Here is a 23403-nt window from a genome sequence, read left to right as displayed (position 1 = left end):
ACTTTGAAATGTCATGGTGTACTACTTTGAGGACAAAATCATTACAGTTACATAGCTACACACAGAGCTGTAACCTGCTAAGCATTCAGAAATTTTCCCCTGTGTATCTGGCTTAGGTGGCAGAAATCAAATGATGAGAAACTGCACTGTAAAGTTAAGCTACTGGAGATGGGGCATAGAGGGAATTATTTTTGTTGGCTAGAGTAGAAGATAAGTAGAAAGAGGGCCTGAGGAGCTCATGATAGGATGGTTATCAAAGGAAAAAGAGTAGGAAATGGGTGATGAAAAGGCAGCTGCAAGGATAATGAACCTTATCCTGATTTCCATCTAATCTCCAATTATTGAACGCTATTTCCTGGCTTCTCTTAACGGCTCTGATATTATTCCATTGAAAAAGCTCATCTGTCCAGTTTCAGCGTCTCCCCATCCTCTCCCCTCTCCAATCTGGTGGCTTATTCCCTCCTCAGGCTTCATGCACTAGCTACAGCAGCCTGCAGGGGCCAGGGCCAGTTTCTTGTGTTTTACTATTTAACCTTTCTTTAAAAATCTTCACAGTGTTAAGAGATGATAGAGTGTTAGAGAAAAGGGCCTATTGCAAGAAAGTGGAGCAGCGTTTCTAGCCAAATTACCATGGATGGCTTATTCACTTACAAAGTCTCAATGAACTAAGTGCTGGTGAAAGGTGTCCTGTTGACAACTATAGAGACTGAAGGCCTCTTTCTATGCCCAGGACGGGTATAACACAGGCAAGTTTCCCCATGCATGGGCCTCAAATCTCTCCTGATTGAAGGATTTCTGTGGGTTACTACGAGGAGCGTCCACGTCTCCTCAATCCATCCAGTCCCCGGTCTCTTTCCGGAGACAACTAACAAAGGTGTCAAATGTAACGTGAACATCAGTTCACCAGGAACTTTGCTTTGACCATGGGACAACTGGAATGGCTGTCCATCACTGCCCGATTCGATCCAGTGATGAGAAATGAAAGACTCCATCTGCTCCCACCAGCCCCTGAAAATTTCCTGGGGTGTATGCGTCTCTGCAATGTATGGGACATGTTATGAGTTTGTTTTCTGTATACTGCACTTTAAATGTCACCCTGTTGGTCACATGACATCTGAGGACAGTGCTTTGAATCAATTCAGGAGGATTGTGTCAAAGTGAGTACCATACACTGTGATCTTGATCTCTCTCTGATGCTTATATTTGCTTTTTCTTTTGTTGGCTGTTTTCCTTAATCTCACATCTAAAATCATGCCTGCTAAGGGCCCAGGTGTGGGCAGTCTGCAGCACCATGCAGAGCCCTACTGAACTCAACGCAGCTCCTCCTTGCGGGTGCAGCATTCCACTTGCGTGCAACTGATTGCTGGATTGGGACTTAAAACTGCCTAAACAGGGCTGCTCTGAGGGTTGCTATGCCTGAGTTGCATCAAACCTCAAAACTAAACCAGATCATGGGAGATTAGTGGCAGCAGGGACTTGGAATGGTCTCAGCCCCAGAAGCTATATTTCCCAAAGTTCAGCTTGCCCTTAACTATTAAAATGGGGGAGGAATTGGGCTTGGTTTTTCAAAAAAAACTAAAACTTTCTTTCTGGTACTGTGCTTTTAAAATTACCCAGCCTCACTATCTCTGCCTGCTCATACTTTTGCTCTATTTAAGCACAAGATTGTAACATTAACGTGATTTATGACAACCCATGGAGTTTAAGGGCACAGGGTTGAGTGGGGTTGGTTTTTTTTTCCTTCCTCAGGTGAAAGAAAACCTAGAATGTTAACTCACAGGACATTACAACGACTTCTCCTTCAATCCTTGATTTATGAGCTCAAATTTATGAGTTAAAAATCATTATTCCACTCACATACATATATATATATATATATATTTTTTTTTTCCTGGCCACTTTAGTGCTTGTGAAAGGTGAGGGTTTTGACAGCTCCTGGAAATAAAAGCCCTTAATATCCCCACAGCAAGTCTCTCCCAGACAAGGAAGGAGATGCCATGGTGGCTTTTCCCCAGTGCTACAGATGTGAGTCTGTGCAATTCACTCTTAACTAAAGAAAGAAGGAAGCTCACCCAAGATAGGATAGGATTAATTGATGAGCTAGTTCTGCAGGGCTGTGGAGGCTTGTGCTTGAAAATCTAGGCTGATTACCTATTGTTTCTGGATAAATGCCATTCGTATTCATTTATTAGGGAGTAGAATTGAACTGGAAACCGAATCCTCTGGTGCAGTCACGACATAGTTACACTGGGACTTTCTCTGTACATTCTGATGCACATAAGATCTAATCAAGGAATTAAAAGCAGGCTATGATGATTAGTAACTGGCTGTAGTTTCAGTTGCATGCATCATGTTGGGGAAGTGAGGGGTTGTGAGACACATTTACCACATTCCCCCTCATATCCAAGGACACTTCATTTAGGCTCATAATACAGCACAGTAGCTATGTGAAGGCAAAGCCGTGTATTTCCCCATGTCACCGCTGCCTGCCATTTCGGTGGCATAATGTGCTAAATGTTTAGCTGACCTCAAGCTGTCATTTCTGTAGGTCGTTGTTGCTCTGGGTTGCAAATGCTGCTTTGCTGTCCTTGCTTAGACCTGATGTGTTAACATGCCCCAGAGTACCCTGCAATAGAGTGGTAGTCAGGAAACTGGGGCTCTGTCCCGGGCTTTACCATTGACTTGCTGTGTGACCTGGGGAATGGGATTTTCAACAAGATCAGAATTGGTTTAACTGCCATTGGCTTCAATGAGAGCAGTGTTAGGTCAATGCTGGATGCTTCTGAAAATCCTCCCCTTCACCTTCCTGCATCTGTTTCGCTATTTAAAATGAGCATGTTAACCTTTCTTATGTGCTTTGTGATCTATGGGTAAAAGCATTATTATCTATGATACTGGCTGTTTAGGGATTCCAGCCAGTACAATTTTGAACTGGTAAAGTGGGAATATAACACTGCTAACAATTTTAAAGGGACACTTATTGTAAAAGTCTTGACTGTATTACACTGCAGTAGACTGGGAAAACTAAGAATTCAGAAGGCTGGATTTACTTTTCAGCAATGAAACTTTTTGCTTTCTTTCTGTGCTTCAGTCACTTTGCAGAGTGAAACTAGACTTGTCAGTTTCACTTTCTATTTCAACTCCATTTCACTTCCTGCTTCTCCACCACTTGCCCAGTGTTGTGTTTGGGTTGTCCACCCTGTGCTGGTTTCCTTTTACATTTTTGTAAACACATTTACATTTTTGGTAGGTATAGTAAAATACTTCTTATTTTTATTTTTTCCCCTCCTGAAACCAAACTTTTGGGTTTGCACTAAGTTGGCTGCGTCTTTTAAAATCTGACTAACAACCATGAAATAGCAGGAGGCAAAAAATGTCCTCTTTAATGCATATGTTGTACAGTGGCTTAGTAAACCCACGGATTAAAATCCTTAGCTGAGCTTGGGAAATAATGCCAGGGCCCCTGCTGCACTTCATTAAAGCACATTTTTGACGCAGGTTGCCTTATTCAATAACAATTTATTTGACCAAAAACTGAATCAAGAGGGACAAGCAATTGTGTAGCATTTTGTTGCATTTTCATTTTCAGCATTTTTCCATGTCAATTTGCCATCTGCTGCCATGGTGATTGAAATGTATTTACTCTCTCTGTTAGAGGGAAAGCTGAGAACATATCAAAGTGATGGAGGTTTTGTGTCTCGTCTAAAAATTAACTGCAGTCTGATGTAGCCTATTCCCTAGCTGTTATGTCTGGGCACTGCTGGTCAGGCAATAGAAGATCCTTCACCCATCTCTTGTTTTGCTCTTTGCACGTAGACCCCCACATTTCACTGCAGCCACGACCTGAACCAGACCCATCATGATTGTTCCAAAAGCAACACAGGAAATACCTGGGGTCTTCACGGCTAGTGGAGTCCTTACCATCTGCTTTTAGAGTTGGCTACATTACAGAGACCAAAGTGGTCTCATTCTTTCACGCTCTCCTCTTGGTGATGGACAAAGACCACAGGTGATTCAGCGAGTCCTACAATCTCAGCTCTTTAAAATCCCACCTGTCTGTCACGAGATTTCATGCCCTGCAGGAGGACCGCCATTGAATAGCATCGAGTTCCTATAAAAAAAATAGACACTCATTAAAGATCCTCAAGTGGAAGTTAAGTGCTTAATACCTTTTAGGATCTGGGCCTCCCTCCCTAGAGAGTAAGAGAAATTTCAAGACTCCAAGGCCATCTCAGCTGCTTTTGCTACACTATCTAGTGTATTTCTGTGCCCAAAGTGAGGATTTTGCCATGTGCCTCTCCATTAATGTCTGTGGATCCTCTGGGTGTATCTCCTGGCTCAGGTGGACAGACTTGGGTTAGCAGCTCTCTGTACAACTATGTTTAGAGCTCTGGTACAAGCCCTGCTAACCCGAGTCTGCCAACCTGGGCGGGGAGGCTCGCTTCTGCTCATTCCAAAATGCTGTATAGACATACCCTGTGTGGCTAAAACATAACCCAAGATGTGCACAGAGCTGCTCCAAACCCACGGAAGTCAACTGGCTCTTTCCATAGACTCCAATGGGCTTTGTGCCATTCTCAGGCAGCAACCATAGCTACAAACTGGATCTGACGGCAAACTGGGTGAAACCGTCTCCAGTTTCTGCTTGATACAGTAATGACCAGCTACTGAGCTCTTTAATTGGGAGGCAGCATTGTCCATTGGTTAGAGCACAGGAGATGGAGAATCACAAGGTTTGGATTCTGCTCCCGGCTCTGCCGCTGACTTGCTGGGTGCCCGTGGACAAGTCAGCTCCTCTGGGCCTCTGTTCAGCCGCCTGTAAAGCAGGGGTTTCTTAAAGAAGCATTGATTGTATATTAATGTCCGTAAAGCATTTTGCATGAAAAGGGCTGTAGAAATACGAAGTGCATAGGAATTGCCATGCCAAAGCCGACCAGGGACCACCTCGTCCAGGATTCTGTCTCCTGCAGTGAGCAGTACCAGGTACTTCAGCGAGAGATGCAAAAAGCCCTGCACTTGTGGGACAACCTGTCTCCAGGGAAACTTATCATCGCTGGTGAGAGATTGGCTTATGCCCTGAAGCGGGGGGGTTTGCATGCCCCCAAAAACTCCTGAATGCAAGTAGCTATGCTGTGCCAGTACTTCTAACCAGGACCGGCAGAAGCTCCCTAACAGTGGGGGCCACTGATGCCCAAACTGTGGCCCTGTCCCCACCTTGCTCCTGCCCCCCAAGTCCCCGTCTTCGCACTGCCCCTTCTGCCCGAGCCCCTGACCAACTGCTTCTGCCCCCATGGCCCTGCTCCCACATCACCTCTTCCCTCCCCAAGACCTTGCCCCCTGCTCATTCCTCTCTGCCCCCGCCCAGTCCCTCACCCTTATGGCCAGTAAAAAGTGGGAGGGCCATGGCCCCCTTGTTCTGGGGTTCCTGCTTCTAACTCTCGCAACTTTACAGCAGGTCATGTGATACTTTTCTTAAAGCCCCAGCTCCTGGAGGAAGGTACTTAAATGAGAATCTCTGCTTTCACTGAACCCCCCCCCCCCCAGTAAGTTTCTAGCCTTCATAGTTGTGGAGAAAAACTAGTGAGTGTGATGGGAGTGCACCCTAAGGGCTCAGAAAACAGAAGACAAACCTAGAGAATCCCCAGTGTGGGTTTTCTTTTAATCTCTCAGTTTTTAAGCCAATCATGAGCTTTGAGGCGGGACCTGGTCCATGATTGTTGAACCTTTGGGGTTGGCAACACTGCGCACTGTAAACTTGGCTGTTCCTGGCATCCGTAGAAATGTTGATTTCTTTAAAGTCTTTTATAGTGGAGTATTAACATGTGTGAAATAGGTCACTAACATTGGATAAAATGTGTGGAGTATGAATTATAGTTTATTATTATAGGAATATTAAGAAACACTTCACTTTTTTTTCCCATGGGTATGTGGTACCTTTTGAAGGCAATTACCCTTGGAAACAATCACACAAGGTGTATGAAACTGGTTGCAGTCATCTCCCAATAGTGTAATCTCCTTGCTGACGGGGATATAATGCAGCTGATGAGAAATGGAGCACGCTCAAGCTGCCCTGCCTGTCTCCCGCTGCTCATCAGCTGCTCTGCTTCACTGACAGCAATAAACCCCCCTAATTAAAATTTTTAAGTTGCTCTAAAAGCTGTAATTCGTTGTGCGCTGATGGAGAGAGGGTGTTGCGTTTCACCTTCAGTCCCACCTGTCTCAGCTTAACTCTCTGATACTTGTGGCCCCTGAAAGAACCCTGTGACTTCAAAGAGGGTGGTATGGTCCCGTGGACTCATGTTGGGGCAGAGGGAATACACAGAAAAGGACAACACATTAAACCATCTGACAGCTATGTTCAAGTAACATTAAAGAAGGGAAATGCCAGCCACTGGGGCTTGTTTAAAAGTTTGGCTCTCTTTTCCCTCTCATGTCCTTCTTAAAATGCAATTCGTGGCTTTTGCCAGCGACCGAGGGAGATTTGTTGTTTAAAACCAAGGTACTTGTTCCTCTAGCCACCTGTCTGCTGCTCCCCCAGTGCGGTCAGAGTGCTGCATTTGTGACATCACAGTCAGTTCTGTGGCAACACACTGAAGCCTTGGTTGCAAGTTTTCATTTGCACCTGAATGGTTTTCAAGATTTTGCTGAAAACGTTACAGTAGCCATAAAAAAAAAATCCGTTTTCATGTTTTTCGTTTGATGAAAATTGGCTCTGAAGTTGGCCATTTCCTGTGAAAATTTCCATTTTGATGAAAAAGCTTTTTTCTCAGAAAAGGTGATTGAAACGAAAAGGATCAAGAATGCTTGAGTCTGTGCATTACAGATACGAGCAAATGAAAATGCTCCGTGACGTAAATCTGTCATTCAGGACATTTTGTGGTCCAGCTGAGACACACAGGAATTCCACATCTCTATAACAGGGTTCTTGACACACGAGACTCCAACAGCCCTGAATCTGGTTTTGTTTTGTGTTTCCAAAATGCCCAAAGGCTCCAGTCCACATTACGGAAATTTCATAGAGCGAAATGAGCCAATTTTGAACCGGAAGGGCACACAATAGCAACTCAGATGGTATCAAATTGTTTTCCATTCCCTTCTTCCTCCTCCTCCTAAACTCAGACAGACACTTTCCCCACTAATTGGGTTAAAAAAAATTGATCCCAGGTTGTGATTGTATATGTCAAATATTTGGGGGTTGGTTTCTTCTTAACCCAGAAGAAATTTTGTGGCTGAGAATGCAGAAGGATATTTCTGAATCCATTTGAAAGTCGACTTCAATAGGGCTCCAGCTAATGTCGTCTAAACAGGGTTTGACTAGTCAGTGTGAACGCAGGCAAGCTGCTTCAGAAACTACCAGCCAGACGGAGAGGGACTTCCATTTCCCATAGTTCCACATATGAGGAGATCTGCCTGAGGCTGAATTAACTTTCATGCAGTGCCCCTTCCATGTCATGTGTTCCTTGGATACAGAGGATGGCACTAGTGGTCCCAGTGCGATCAGTTGATTCATTGACCTGTGGAACAATTGATGAATCTATTGATCGAGCTATTGAATGATCCAACCATTTCTTTTTTTCCCCACCATATGTATCAATGCACTTATGGCCTCATCACTGTAGGATCTAAATTCCTCCCTTGTATCTGTCTGTCAAGGGAGCCAAACTGCCCATTTGTTCCAGGCAGAAGCAAATGTAGCTCACAAAAATCAGACGATCCAATCAAGGAACAGAGATTTAAATACTTTTTAAAGTATTTACTCCACAGCTTACAAAACCAACAGGAATAATTAGTAATGCATTTCAAACTGCAAATAATCATTGTAAATAAACAGGCACTCAGCCATACTATACAATCTTTAACATCGGTAGATGGGTGTTTCTCCCATACAGAACGCCTCCATTCAACCTACGCAAAAGCTAGTTCCACCATCCATGTTTTATTTCCAGGGGCAACTTTTGGGTCCAGCCTGTCGTTCTGCAATGTGGTAACTTGAACAGTCCATCCAGGAGGTCTGTCTGTAACAGCTGATATTGCGTCTGGCACCTGCCCCTCCAGCACCAGTTTCTAGAAGTCTGAACCTAACGGGGCATTCTCAGATGGCAGTTGCAGAGCTGCTGTACTAACATCTTCAGAGCTCATCCCAGTCCTTTGTCTCACTTGTCGGCACACACCCCTGCTATCCCCCAGAATTACTATGCAGGAAACTGGTCCTGTAATCTCTCGGATGATAGCTGGCATCCAGCTGGGACTGGGACCAGAGTTTTTAGTATAAACAGCTTCTCCAGCAGTCAAACTATGTTCTTTAGCATGTTTGCCATGTGGCTGCTTTTGCATCTGTTGTTTTTTGCTGTATTTTTCCCATTACATATTGATGCATAAGGTCTAGCTTTGACCTTCGTTTCCTTCTCATTAACATCTCTTCTGGGGACAGGCCTGTGGTCAACTGAGTGTTATCCAACAATTAGGTAACAAGACACTTTCATATCTCTAGTACCTACAGGTATTCTTCTAACACTCTCTTTAAATGACTGAATTGTCTGTTCAGCTAGCCCATTTGAGGATGGATGGCAAGATGCCATTGTAACATCTTGAATGCCGTTTTCCTTCATAAATCTTTGGAATTCTGTACTTGTAAGAGAACTTCCATGATCTGATACAAGCATTTCAGTTAAACCGTAGATACTAAAACTGGTTCTTAATTTTTCTCTGATGGCTTCGCTAGTGGATGTATTCATAGGATAGATGTCTACCCATTTGGAACGTGCATCCATTAGTACTACAGACATTTTTCGCCAGGAATGGTCCAGCATTACCACTATGTGGTCTCCTCCAAGGCTTATATGGTCACACCCAAGGATGAAGTCGAGTCACAATAGGAGCTTTGTGACATTCTTGACATACTGGACAGGACTGTGCCTTACTCTCAATATCAGTATCCATTTTTGGCCAGCACTGGTAAGTCCGGGCTAACGCTTTCGTTTTAGTAATAACAGGGTGTTTCTGGTGGAGTTCATCCATTGTTACTTCATATCCTTGCTTTGAAATGATGACCTGGGCTCCCCATAATACACACCCCTTATGCACATTCAGTTACTGCATCACTTATAATAAGGGATGAACTCCTGATCAGCTCTGGTGCGGAGCCATCCCCTTAACACAAACTCTAACTTTTGTGAGTACTGGATCTTTACCAGTCCATGATTTTACCTGAAGGTGTATCAAGATAGTGCATTAGTAACACACACTCTTCATTTCTGTGTTTTTTCATGTCTCCAGTGAAGGCAAACAGGAAATGCAGATGCTTTCAGGCAACTTCTTACCAACTTTGTATACAATAGTATATTTATAGGTTCTTAATATCACTGCCCATCTCTGGATTTTAGGTGCCATTTAGGGCACGGCCTTTGTCTCAGTAAACAATGAGATCAGAGGTTGTGATCAGTGCAAATTGTAAACTTACACACATATATATATATATATCTAAGATGCAGAAGTTTCTCTCTCTCTCTCTATATATATATAGAGAGAGAGAGAGATATGTGCTTATCAACAGATGGTCCTGGAAGAAGATTTCAAGCAGTATGTCACTGTAAATACTCACAAAGGACTGTTTAAATATAACCAGTTACATATATATATAGAGAGAGAGAGAGAGAAATTTCTGCACCCCAGAGCTAACAGCTAAACACTTCTCAATCTAATTATGAATAATTATGTTCAGCAGAAGACAGAGTCCATGATACAAATCCAGTTGGTTTCTCTGATCCATCTGGTGAGTTAAAACTGCTCCAATTCCATAAGAAGATGCATCACAAGTCAGGATCAGTTCTTTGTCAGCTTGATAATGAACCAGGACTTCTGAGGATTGCAGCAATAGTTAAGAATCCCGAAATGCTTGTTCTTGAGCTGATTTCCAATACCATTTAACCCTCTTTTTAAGGAAGATATACAGATGCATTAGGTAGTGTTGATAAGTTTGTCAAAAACTTACTGTAATAATTCAGCAAGCTTAAGTGTGCCTTCAGCTCTGAAATATCCCTAAGTGCTGGGGCATCCTGAATTGCTTTGACTTTGTCTGTTACTTCGTATAGTCCCTGGGCATCCACTTTATATCCCAAGTATATCATGTCACGTGCAAGGAAGGAACACTCATTCCATTTTAGGCACAGACCTCCTTCCTTTAGCCTGTTTAGTACTTCTGCTAAATTTAAATTGTTCTGTTTCAATGGTGCCTGTGATTAGTATAGCATCCAAATATACTGCCACACGTGGAATTCCCTGAACCATCCCTCAGTGGTTCTTTGGAAAACAGCAGGAGCTGAGGACCCACCAAAAAGTAACTGGTTATATTTAAACAGTCCTTTCTGGGTATTTACAGTGACATACTGCTTGAAATCTTCTTCCAGGACCATCTGTTGATAAGCACAGCTGATGTCTAACCTTGTGAACAATTGCCCGCCTGCTAAAACTGCAAACAGAGTCTCAATTTTTGGAACTGGGTTCTGTTCTAATTGTGAGTCCCTGTTGACAGTCAACTTATAGACATTACACACGTGTACAGAATCATCCAGCTTCCACACCGGTACTGTTGGTGCAGTCTATTCAGAAAACTTTACAGGTTCAATAATACCAATTGCCTGGGTTTGAAATAACAAGGCATGTCTTTGGGGATTACGTAGATTTTAGCAGTAGCATCTTTCAAAGTACCCAGTTCATCTTTAAATACTTCCTTAGATGTATTTAAAACAGTTTCCTGAATTTGATAATCTTCTGATTTCAAGAGATGTATTTTTCCTTCCCAATCCAGTGAAAGGTCAGCCACGCACCCTCCACCAAGCAACTTAGCACCAGTGTCTGCAGCCATTAACAATTGTAGATGCCTTAGCAAACCTTCCCATCGGTAGCTCCCAGTATCTTAACTGCTTCTCTGGTATATGTTTTTAATTCTACCTGACATTTCTGCAGTGGAGGTGGTTCACTGTCTTTCCACAAAGTCTCATATGCTTCTAGTCACGCTACATTCTGTGTGCAGCTCAAATTGTACATCTTTTTCATTTACAGCCAGTCCAATATGAATGGAACCTAACTGAGGAATATTTGTTTCTGGTATGCTATAGATAGCATAAGCTGTTTCCTCCTCCTCTTTTCCACTGCTTTCTTCCTCCAGTATGTGAAAGGCACAAGGACTGTGAGGTTACTTTTTATCTTGGTTTTGTGTGTCTGCTTTCTTGGTTTCTTTCGATGCACTCTTCAGATGTGCCCAGTCAATCTGCAAATGTGACATTTTATCATTTTTAAATCTGCAGATCATGGGGGTTCATTTGCATTTACAATGATAACACTCTTGGCTCGCTGACTGGGTATTTTCCCCAGGTTACTTTGCAATTTTGTGCATAGTACCTTGTGTTTCCTGTATGCTATTTCTGTCTCCCCAGGCTCCTGTGGCTTGTGTTTGTAAATCCTGTACATTTTCATTTGCAGATTCCATAGCCTGGGCCAATTTCAGAGCTGTTTCAAATGTTAACTGTGGTTCAGACAGTAATCTCCTTTGCATTTTGTCATCATTAATGCCACAAAATAATCTGTCTCTTAGCATTTGTGTCAAAGTTACACCATAATTACAACCTTGAGATAGCTTCCTCAGTCCTGCCACAAATTCTCCTACTGTCTCCCTGGATTTCCTCGACCGAGAGTTAAACTTAAATCATTCTATTATTTCACGGGGTGCTGGGTTGAAATTTTTTAAAATAGATTTACTAGCTCATCAAAAGTTTCTCTCTAGGCTTTTCAGGGGTTAACAGGTTTCTCATTAAACTGAAAGTCTTGGCCCCAGCACTGCTGAGTATGTTAACCTTCTTCTTAGCGTCCTCTGAATATCCTTAGCCGTGAAAAAATAAGATAATATTTCACCGTATTCTTCCCAAATTTGGTGTTGCAGATTAAATGGTGAAATAGTCCCAAATGTTGCTGCCATTTTTCTTGTGTTTGTAAGGGTGTGTAGGTCTTATTTACTGATGACTTCCCAGATTTTTCTTTCTTTCTTTCTTTCTTTCTTTCTTTCTTTCTTTCTTTCTTTCTTTCTTTCTTTCTTTCTTTCTTTCTTTCTCATGTGAGTTCAACTCCACTGCATCACCTCATATGTTGTGTAAACCAAACGTACCCAACTTCTTTCTATTCAGGCAACACACACACACATCTTGGCAGCAGCTCCACTTTCCCACTGTTGCCAAGATCGGCACAACACAACCCTAGAACAGCCCTGCATTTCCTTGTTTTTAACAATCTGCCTGCTCCCCCTAGTGGCTGGTTTATTATACAGTTTACAACAACTCCGAACAGTTGACCAGCAATGCACAGGCTCCAATATGTTCATACTGAGATTCCTCAAATAACCAGACATTCATGGAGAAAACAGCCTGTCCAGGGACAAGTTGCAAACAGAAAACAGGACCAAATGTATTAAAATAGCACTATGCAGTGAATCATTCGACCAGCTGTACTTTTAAACAACTTGGGTCAAACTAGTGCTCCAGCAAAACTCCATCGACTCATTTGGAGTTTCTTTTGTTTTGTCTGTGTTTGGCTCATTTCCCCCCCCCCCCTCTTAACTATACAGCCCTCAGTATTCAATGTAGGTACTGCTTATGAAAACTATACCAAAGGACTCTAATACTTAGCACCTTTTAGGTTTTATTCACGGCTAATTTTCATTGCAGCTGAGCATGGAGGATAACAAATGTAGCATTCCCGAAAGCCAAGGCAGGGCATGTTTTACTGAGCTATTAATGCTCCCTATGGGGACTCTGGGAATTTAGACACCCGAGAAGTGTATTAATGGTGCCATTAAATATGCCCCTGGAATATCTTAAAGCTGCTATACCGTGGGTCTTTAAGATTCAGATTAAAAATGTCCCACATCTCTGAACATATCAATGGACTGAAGCTGAATTCTCAGTCCAGCCTCTGATTACCACGGATGGGCCCTGGGGAAGTTTCTCTGAGATTACATCAGTCGAAAGAGGCTGCTGAGTTTACTGTCTGGGAATCTAGAATACTAGAGGGTTTTTTTTTTAATTATGTATACAATAAAATATGTTCCCTTGACTGCCTCTTAAATGCAGCTTGCTGAGAAGGGAGAAAAAGATCTGCTACAACTGCAAAGTGATTTTTCTACTGTCCAAGAAATGCTGGCCTAAGCCCCTATTTACTGACTAAACGTGCGTGATCATGTGTCACGGCTGGCCTGAACCAAGGATTACACCCTGCTGCTTACTCCCAGTGAAAGGGCTAAGTAACTCTTTTAGCTCCCTTGGGGTCTCAGTGCTGCAGGTCCCAGAGTCGGATGACTATAGGATCTGCACATATGCAGCCCCAGGTTTTGTTACATGTGTGCATTAAACAACAAAGTCAGTTGGCACTTTCCTGTGAGAGGCCGTTTCCTTCACAGTGGTGCATTTTATCAGTGACAAATGGAACAGGTACTCAGAAATAGTTCAGCTTCCCATGCTAACAGAGGAGAACTCACTCCCCAAGGGGAAAGTTCGGTGAGTAAACATCTCCCCTCTTGCAGCCTGACCTCAGACGCCAGCAACCCGAATCCTTGGCTAGCTGGCTGTCTCCTGGAGCACCCAGGGCCTTGCTTTCCCTGCGCCTCTTCAGAAGCACCCAAGTCAGCTGCTACGACAGCCCTGACCCCTCTCCTCACCTAATAATTGCCTGAGTAACCTGAGTGATAATCATGAGTAGGAGCTGGAGGAGCTTGCAGGCTGCTAGAATGGCTCTGGAAGAAGAGGGTATGGCCAGAGGAGGTTTACCAGCTGGGAAGAAGAGGGGGTGGCCTGAGAAGTCTTGGTGTGGGGGAAGGAGATAAAAGTGACATCAGTTTCTCTGGTTTCAGAGTAGCAGCCGTGTTAGTCTGTATTCGCAAAAAGAAAAGGAGGACTTGTGGCACCTTAGAGACTAACCAATTTATTAGAGCATAAGCTTTCGTGAGCTACAGCTCACTTCTCTCTTTCACAGAAGTTGGCAGCCTCCATGCCATCAGGTCCAAGACACCCATGGCCATTGGGAGGCTGACACCTCCATGGGTATTTTTAAGCGCCGAGATGTTGTCTGTGAATTTTCATGCTGTGTTCTCCTGTGACACCGATTTATTTCTCTATCTGCACAGCCACTGAGATAAAACCACAGGCTTTTTCCTGAAATACTTGATGAAGCGCTGACTCGCTTCCCTGTGGCTGGCTAGCTGATAACTACTACTGCTTTGCCAGGCTCTCCCAAAGGCTAACTGCACACACAGATCCCTAGCCTTATCCACCCTTCAGAGAGAATGCCTAGCAACCGGACCAGCAAAGTGGGTTATAGCATCTAAATGAATGAGGCACGAGAATGCATCAGTGATTAATCAGAAACGAGAGGAGGCATGAGCTAGTGGATGGAGCATAGATTCATAGATACTAAGGTCAGAAGGGACCATTATGATCATCTAGTCTGACCTCCTGCACAACGCAGGCCACAGAATCTCACCCACCCACTCCTACGAAAAAACTCTCACCTATGTCTGAGCTATTGAAGTCCTCAAATCGTGGTTTAAAGACTTCAAGGAGCAGAGAATCCTCCAGCAAGTGCCCCATGCTACAGAGGAAGGCGAAAAATCTCCAGGGCCTCTTCCAATCTGCCCTGGAGGAAAATTCCTTCCCGACCCCAAGTATGGCGATCAGCTAAACCCTGAGCATATGGGCAAGATTCACCAGCCAGATACTACAGAAAATTCTTTCCTGGGTAACTCAGACCCCACCCCATCTAACATCCCATCACAGGCCATTAGGCCTATTTACCATGGGAGTGCCCAATGCTGTTAGTAGAAGTATTGCAGAGGTGCTAAGGAACCCCAGTCTCTGACCAGCACCCCATTGTGCTAGGTGCTGTACAAACACACAGTCCATGCCCCAGAGAGCTTCCAATCTAAATGTAAAACAGACAGGGGAGCGCAAGGAAACTATGAGACCACAGAGAGCAGCAGGATAGGCACAGGGCTTGGCACACCTGCCGTCTCATTTAGTTCTGCTCTCAGCTTGCGTGCTCACTGTATGTTCTTTCTGTTGGGTTCTGCACCTGATGCTGTTGTGCACTGAAATCATGGAGATGATTGTGTCAGGAGCTGGATGGTGTGCTTGGGCAGCATGGTCCTCCAAACTGTTCAGGTGTGTGTGTCTTAGACTCTATACTGCCAGCTGCTCTCTTGGGTGAAGTGGCCAGGATCTGCATGTTTGGATCAAAAGGATCTTCGTTCCATTCCCACTGTCCCTGGGGGATTCCGTGTGGCTGTGGTATACAGCATTGTGACAATCTTAAAATCTGGGGTGGCCACGGACTCCTCGCAAGAGGTTTCTCCCCACGAAAGAGCAAAGAATGAGCCCAGGCCAAACAGTGTGGATACAGATCAGAAGTCAAGTGTGATTGGGTCGGGGATTTTGGTTCAGGCCCATCCCTGCCATGGGGCAAAGACTCAGACCTAAAGAGAGACAGGAAATATTAGCAGAAGTGGGACGGGCCCCGGGAACTTTGAAGATTTACTACGACTTCAGGTTCTCTCTATTCAATGCAGTAATGATCACAGGGATAGCCCCAGGGCTCAGTGGGATGGAGGTGAATAGCATAAGGGACATCAGTTTGGGGGAAGTTGAGGGGTTCGGGAGCTGTTTTGCAGGTATGTGTGTGTTTCGAAGGAGGCTGCAGGTCCCAGCTCCTGAATTCGTTCCTAGCAGGGAAATGGAGAGCTGCCCCCAGACAGCTGGGGATTAACCAAGGGGATCTGTGAAATGAGAAATGGCGTATGGCTTCCTTTGGTCAAGATCACAGGAACGCATTTGAACGAATGCCAGTAAAACTTCCAGGCCAATCCTTAGCAGACGGACTCCACCTCCTAAAACAATCAAATTGCAGAGGGCTTGGCAGGGCTGCTCAGAACTGGCAACTCCCATCCAGAACAGATTCAAAATTGAGCTAACATCAGTCCGGAATAACCTCTAATCCCGGGAGGCGGGGGGAGGAGCAGCTGGGAGGCGCTGATGTCATTTGGGCTGTCTGCATTGTATCATTCCTGTGGGTAGAAGACTCACATTTCCAAAGGGCTTGATGGCACCTTAAACCGGATAAGCAGCAAATGAGGGAAATGGGATCAATTTGGGGATCAAACCAGCACTCGGGAGCTCCGCGTTTGGGGCCTCGGACGTTGTCCGTCAGTGTTTTCCTTAACAAGCCTCTATTGTTGTAGTGGTGAAACTGTGACACCCCCTCACCCTGCTTCCTTTTCTAGCAAATCTTCAGGCTGCTTTCTGAGCGACAGACTGCACCAGTCGTGATGGTTATCCGTGGGGAAAGACACAACAGGTGTCATGTTTTCTCCACCGGGATTTGTCTGTTTAGGGGCAGATTGTTATCATTTAATCATGTTTATTACAGTAGTGACTAGGGACCAACCCACAGTGGATCCTCATTGTGCTAGATGATGTACAAACACAGAGCAATAGACAGTCCCTGCCCCATGGAGCTTACAATTTAAATGATCTATGACTAGATTCTCAGCAGCACTCGCCATCTTCTGGGCACAGTTCAGCAGTAGCCACAAGGGAGTTGTTGTGGCCCTCTGACTCTTGGACAGTTCTATACCGGCCTAGATATGTACTGCAGTTGGCCCTGGCCCCCAAGGGGCATCCTACATCTGGGGATTGCTGGGTCACAGGGTTTGTCTGACATTCCCCTTCTTCTTCCCAATCAGTCTCCCATGCTGGGAGCCATAGGTGAGTGGCACAGAAGCTGGCTGTGCTGCTGGGGACTTTTCCTGTGCTGGGGACTTTCCAGCTGAGAGACTGACTCTCTCATTGTGGGTTTTTTGTGGGGCCTGTGCTACACAAAGGAGCCAGATCACAGTGGTAGAAGGAGCGGGACAGCTTTGGGCTATGACCTAGTTCCCTCTGAAAAGTTGAGTGGCGTGGGCTCTGCTTAGGGTCTGACCTGCCCCAGGTCCTGCCAACAGAACTCCCTGACTTCCGACATCACTTCATGACACATCTGTGATTTCTCCCTCCCTTTTCTCCTCTCCCCTCCTGCAAAAAAGTTAGCATGACCTATCTCCAGCCTTGGTGATGATTATGAATAATAATCAGCAGGTTAATGATGATAATACCCAACTTCACATCCATAGACTTTAACGCGCTTTACAAAAAAACATTGTTTTATGGTTGGGGAAACTGAGGCACGGGGAAGGGAAGTGACTCTCCAACTGTCACCCAGTAATCCAGGGGCAGAGCTAGGAATAGAACCCAGGTGTCCTGAGTCTCTACCCACAAGGCCACACTGCCTCCATTGCGGGCTCATGACTAGTCTTTGTTGGCTGTTGGGAGGAGAATACAGTGTCCTATTATTTTACAAAAAGCATTATTCCCTGTGGGCCAGCCGTCTTGAACTTATCCACCGCACTGCCCCCTCGCAGACAGGAAGGGGAACTTTGTATGTTTAAAGGTGCAGTACAGAGAAAAAGGAATTGTAACCTCTCCCTTTAATGTACAGTACCTACATGCCCCACAGGTGAGGTAAGCAGTGATTAAGAACCTGAAGTTCAGGGAGCAGTGAGGAAGCTGGTTAACCTCTTGCTGGTTCCCATAGCACCTGAAGAACCTTTTCTTCACCATGGAGAAGAACATTCTCCCACCTAGGGTGGCCCAGAGCACTTGCCGATCAGGTCAAGCCCTGAAGCCTATATTCAGTTTTCTCTGGAACTGGCTGAACTTTTTCAAATTTCAAAGTTTTGATAAGAAATTGAAGTTTCGCTAGGGGGGAAAAAAGGCAACCAGTATTTTCCAAGGAGATTGTTCTGGATATTATTCCCCTCCCCCCTCTGGGTTTTGACCAACTGGTTGGAAGTTTTTCAAATCCAACTTTTGGAAGGCAAAAAGCAGGGGATGGGGGAGCAATTGTTGGAAAACATTTTGACAATATTTTTTCCCTCTGTTTTTTGACCAGCTTTAGTTTTCATTCAGCCTTCCAGTGATGCCAGTGGGAGTCTGCCTTAGCAAAGTCCACGTGAGGATTTCGTCATTTTAAAGGCACACTGCCAAATAGTTAAGGCTAAACAATTAGCCTTCGTAAAAACTTGACTAGGTTTCTATTGTTCCCCGCTCTGGTCCGGCTGGGTGTAGCTGACAACCTCCTTTCCCACCATATTTTGTCACTTCCAACTCTAGACTCTGCCAGAACCCAGAAGTTTAGATGCTGATGCAGAAATGAAAAATAAGAGTTGGAGGGGACCATTAACCAAACATCTTAAGGGTTGGGTCTAGAAACATGCCGTGATTTGGATACGTTCTTATTTGTTTCCAAACATTAAGGGGAAAACTATTCCTTGAATAAAGGATTCAAATACTGTGAATCAATGTAGCCACTGAATGAATTATTGCGTGATTCATCCAACATGCAGCTGCTCAGGTGGGGCAAAAAAAATATTGGCTGAACAATTTACCTACCAGATAGTGGCAAAATTCGATGACTAACACACTTTGTATTTGTTCAGCTCAGAGTATTAATAGTATCTCTTGACGGAGTTCTGCCTTTTTAGCTTATTCTTCATATGTTCCATTTTTCTAACTGTCAGCCATTCCGGTGTATTGCTGTGAAATCCTTGGGCTACTTTTTAAAATGCCTTTGTTACACTAGCAGGAAGCTAGAGTGAGTCAGAGAGAGAGAACGATTCTGTTGTTATGGAATTGATTAGACAAGGAGAGTTCTGTGTGACAATATTCTCTATTGTCCGTAGCCTCTCTCTAATTGTTTCAGCTCAGCAAGTGCTGTTCCATATGTCCGAGTGCTTACCCTATTTTTTCCGAGTCCTGGTGATAGCCTTTATTTTTACATTCGTGCACTCACATATGCACATTCGTAGCCTTCTGCACACATCACACACACCTAGGACGTAGGAGAGCTATTGCACGTGGCCAGAATCAAGTAAGACACTGTAGGGTCAGCCATAAAGTTGAGAGGCACTTGATGCAGAACCTGGGCCCACAGTGCTGCAGCATACCCAGGACCCTGCCTACCTATGCCCCTGTCCTAAATACCCAAGGTAAGCTTCCTGCGAGTGAGCTCTACTAGAGGAGGCAATAGGAAGTGATGGAAGCTCCGTTGCTTGGGGGCATTTTAAGAGAGGACTGGAGTGAAGGACTATAAGGGAACATCCTGCACGGGCAGAAGGATGGGCTGGATATGCCTACAGGGCTGTTCCGTCTTGACCTTCGCTGAGTCTAAACTCTGGTGTTTGCAGACACAAATGCCACTCTCCATCTGCAGCCCGTTTGCCACAAACGTGGTGTGACACTGCAGAGCCCGCTTCTCCCGGGGATTAGCTTAGAAGCCAGGCTGCTTTAAAAACAAGGAATCCCACATGAACTGAAGGCTAAGCCTGATTTGCCGTCTGCAGTGGCAGGCGGGGGGGGAGAGGGGGGGCGGGAATTCTGTGGTTTACCATAGACCAAGGACATGTGACATGTAAGCTTCCCTATGAATCTACCTTGGGCATCTCCTGCAGCCGTGGGAATGGAAGGGGCAGAACGATCTAAAGAAGTATTAGTGGTTTGGGCAAAGGGATACCTTTCATTAGGACCCTCTGTGTGGTGTGTGGTGTTTTCCTTCCCCTGATGGTGGGAACGCTGCAATCATGCCCAAACAAACCACCCACAAGGAAATAATCAGTGTTTGTTTGCTCTTAAGTGATGCTTTGGGAGTCATGGGAAAATCTCCCCCTCCCTCTTCTCACAGGCTCTCAGCTTGTGCATAGGTAGGGGATGCCCACCGATTCCCTAGCCCTGGCTGCAACAGGACAGGGGGCTCAGTCTTAGAGAGATGCCCAGGGCTGAATTCAGCCCTCAGAGAAGCAGGTGCAATGGCCACTGGTTTTAATGGGATCTTGGGGCTGTGCTAGCTGGAGGCCAGGTGGCTGTTTGCTGCCATAGGACAGATTACGTTAGCAGGCCGCCAGAGCCATGGTGTCAGAACACACGCGCTCGCGTTCGTCAGCCCAGCTCCCCCCGCACCTCCCCCCTGCGCGTGTGATGCTCTGTGTCTCTCTCCGTGCCCTCTGACATACACGCGTACTCCCACAAGCCGACCCAGTCCCTTTCTCTCACCCCCTCCTGTTGCACACGTGCTCCCAGGCACACTCACGCCTTTGCACCCCCCCAAACACACTTGCTCAAATGAAGGGTGGTTTAAAAAAAAAAATCAAAACCAGCCAACATCCCAGTTTAGTTCCCTCCCCCACTCCCCCGGCCACCCTGAGCAGCTTGCCATAGTTTGACCATTAACAAATGGACTTGGCCAGAGGCCTCGGGGGCCATTTGCATGATAAACCTTCTGCCGCTGACTGTGAGCCAGGGCCCGGGGTAGCAGAGAGCAGAAGCACTCGGGCCGTGCCAGGATCCCTTCTTCTGGCTGGCAACAGGGAAGTGCCAAATCTCCGTGTGCAGTGCCAGTTCTGAGAGAAAGGGACGAGAAGGCTGCACACAAAGAGAGGTTTATAAGGCTGACCGGGCACCTGACACTTGTGGGGAACGTGCTTAGCCCTGTTAATCTGCAGTAGAAGTTTAATAATTTGGGGGCTTTTTTTTTTAATAAAAAGCATAGCAGCAGCTGGGGCTGAGGCTTTCCAGGAGATGAACTCATGGACAACTGTTCAAAATAACTTTATTCGGCCTGCTATTAGATCAGTCCACTGGGGAGCAACCAATTATCTTTGATTACTGGAGGCAGATAAGGCCAGGGCTGAATTGAAAACCAAGCACCGGAAAAGATAGGGGAAGGGGGGAGGAACTGGGGGAAAGGCTGGCTGGGATGGACCTTGCGGTTAATTTGTGCGTCAGCTGCTCGGCTTGGGGCGGTTTGGGGTTGTATAAACACAGACTCCCAGCAACTGGGGCCTTATGCACCAGGCTGATAACAAACTGGCTGGGAGATGGTTCCAGCTCTTCTGAACGGGTACCAACGGAGGGTGAACTTTGTGGGTCAGCAGAGAGAGAGAAACCTGGTGGGCTTGGGTTGGTGGTGTGGCTCTGTGCACGTGGCGGAGCACGAATTTGTGCGAGCAAATGGTGGTGTTTTGGTGTGCGCACACTGGCGAGAGTGGGTGCACGTCCGGGAGTGGGCATGAGTTTGTGCGCCCCCACATTCGTGACGCATGTGTGTGTCTGGGGGCACTTGTGCGGGGTGTGTATGTAGGTGCCGTTTGTGTGTGACAGTGTTTAATGGCACATGCAAAAGGACCATTGGCCAGCCTTCTGCCACGACAGTGACCTGAATTCTGCAGCATCCGCACACCCGGCAGATGCTCTCAAGGCCCCACCCTTACTGGCCCGTCTTGCTCAGATGCTAAGAGTCAAGAGAGCAGCTTCTAGAGCGCCTGCTGAACAGTATCTCATGGGCACAGCAAAGCCAGGCCATCTGAGCCCCGGCTGGAGTATCTAGGCCTCACTTCAATTCAGCGGGCTCACGCACTCTGGGATGACTCTCCTCCAAGCTCGGCTCCAGCTTCAGCAGATCCTGGTTAACCGAGGCCAATGGCGCGGCTGCAGGGTAAATGAACACCACGGGACTCTGTGGGAACACAGACAGATCTTAATGCAGGGGGGCCCCCATGCAGCAGGAGACAGTGTGTTGGGCTCACTCATTACTCCTCATCCAAGGACCACCTGCCCCTTTCCTCAGAGACGGAGGAACATGTTTTAAGCTCTTAACTCCGTAAAGCCAGGCCACACCCACCAACTGAGTGGGAGGAGGACAATCACAGAGCTGGGTGAACTATTAAAAAAACCCTCGTTTTATTTTATTTCAAAATCACAAATCCATCACACAGCTAATGAGACGCGTGTCACAGCCAGCAGCGTGTTAGTATGCGGGGGGGGGGGAACCCACATCCCAGAGCTCAGCTCTCAACATGGAGCCCAACGTCCCCAAAGGGGTCAATTTGGAGAGCGGATTCCGATCCAGGACTCCTCTCTGCACCCACGGCTGTATCTGAATTGGGATTCGGCACCGCTTTCTATTTCTTTGCAAAGCATTTCACTTTATTTTTCAGTGACGTGCTCCATCCATTTCTCCCCTTCCCTGAAACGCTCTGTTTTCTTCCCTGGGACAAAGCGGGTTGAGGAGCAGCATGGACTCTCTCTCTCTCTAGCTAGGTTTCAGTGACTCTAGGCCAGTGCTAGACAGTTCTGCTTTCCAGTATGACATGATGCAACCTGAGAGTCAGATCAATCAGCTCGTGGAAGGGGCTCAGAAGAGAAGAGACGGGCAAAGCTAAAACACTATAAACCAGGCTACAGGGAGCAGCTCTGCACTGTCCAGGAGACAGACAGCATGATCAATAGGTCTTTTCTGTCTCTCATTCCTATGATTCAATAAGCCTGGTCGCTAGGGGCTTTTATAAAAATAGACTGGACAAAACACTAGGAAAGAGACATTAGGAATCAACCCTGCTTTGGCTGGGAGATGGGCTGATCTAATGGGACTTTTCCATCTCTCAGTTCCACGAATAATCATGCAAAAAATTTTTTTAAAGGAATGGATCAACACAATAGAAATTCTGTCCAGTGTTTGCCTTAGTTTATTACAATGCTAACATCACGTCTTGACCAGAAGAGTGCAAATAAGTCTCCTACAGAGAGTATCTGTTCATTGGAGAAGATAGAGTTGGATGATTGCAACAGGGGGAGGGGGCTGTGGGGAATGAGGGGTTAATCTTAGCTCTGCTTCCCCTTCCCCTTCCAGCTGACTTTGGTGGGCTTTGGCTCAGGTCTGAAATTGGCTACTAGGGAGAAAACACCTTTCCGATCAGACTTCGCACCTAGGGCCAGAGCAGAGGGGTAAAGCCCCTTACTAAGGGGAATTTTCTGTTTCTCTTCTGCCCATGCTTCCTTCCCTTTCTAGTTTGTTATAAACTCTGTCCCTGAAGGAAAATGTTTTGCTGAGTGCATTTGTTTTCTTTTCTGCTAAGTCATTCCATCAGTCCAATGATGCCTTAATTTCAGGTTGCAAGAAAGTTTGTTCTTGGCCTTAGATCCTGAGAGATAGGATCTCCTGACAGTGGCTGGGTTGTATGGTGGATTCCACCTAGCAAATATCAGTGTTTTTTTAAAAAAAAAAAAGATGCATTTGGGAAAAAAAAGACCCAACCCACCACTGGTTGCCCATGTTAATAGAAGATAGGTCTGAAATGCATGAGCAAGGTTACTCGGGAATATGTGTGAGCGCTCAAATGCAGCCTCTCTCCATTCCCTGCTTACATTGTTGTACTGAGCACCCACAACTCTGTCAGGGAAACCACCATTCCAGGTATGCAAAGGAAACTCTTTCCTT

This window comes from Lepidochelys olivacea (genome assembly GCF_965140295.1).
Source record: "Lepidochelys olivacea isolate rLepOli2 genome assembly, chromosome: 10".
In the NCBI taxonomy this organism is placed as follows: domain Eukaryota; kingdom Metazoa; phylum Chordata; order Testudines; family Cheloniidae; genus Lepidochelys; species Lepidochelys olivacea.
This window is presented reverse-complemented; position numbering follows the sequence as displayed.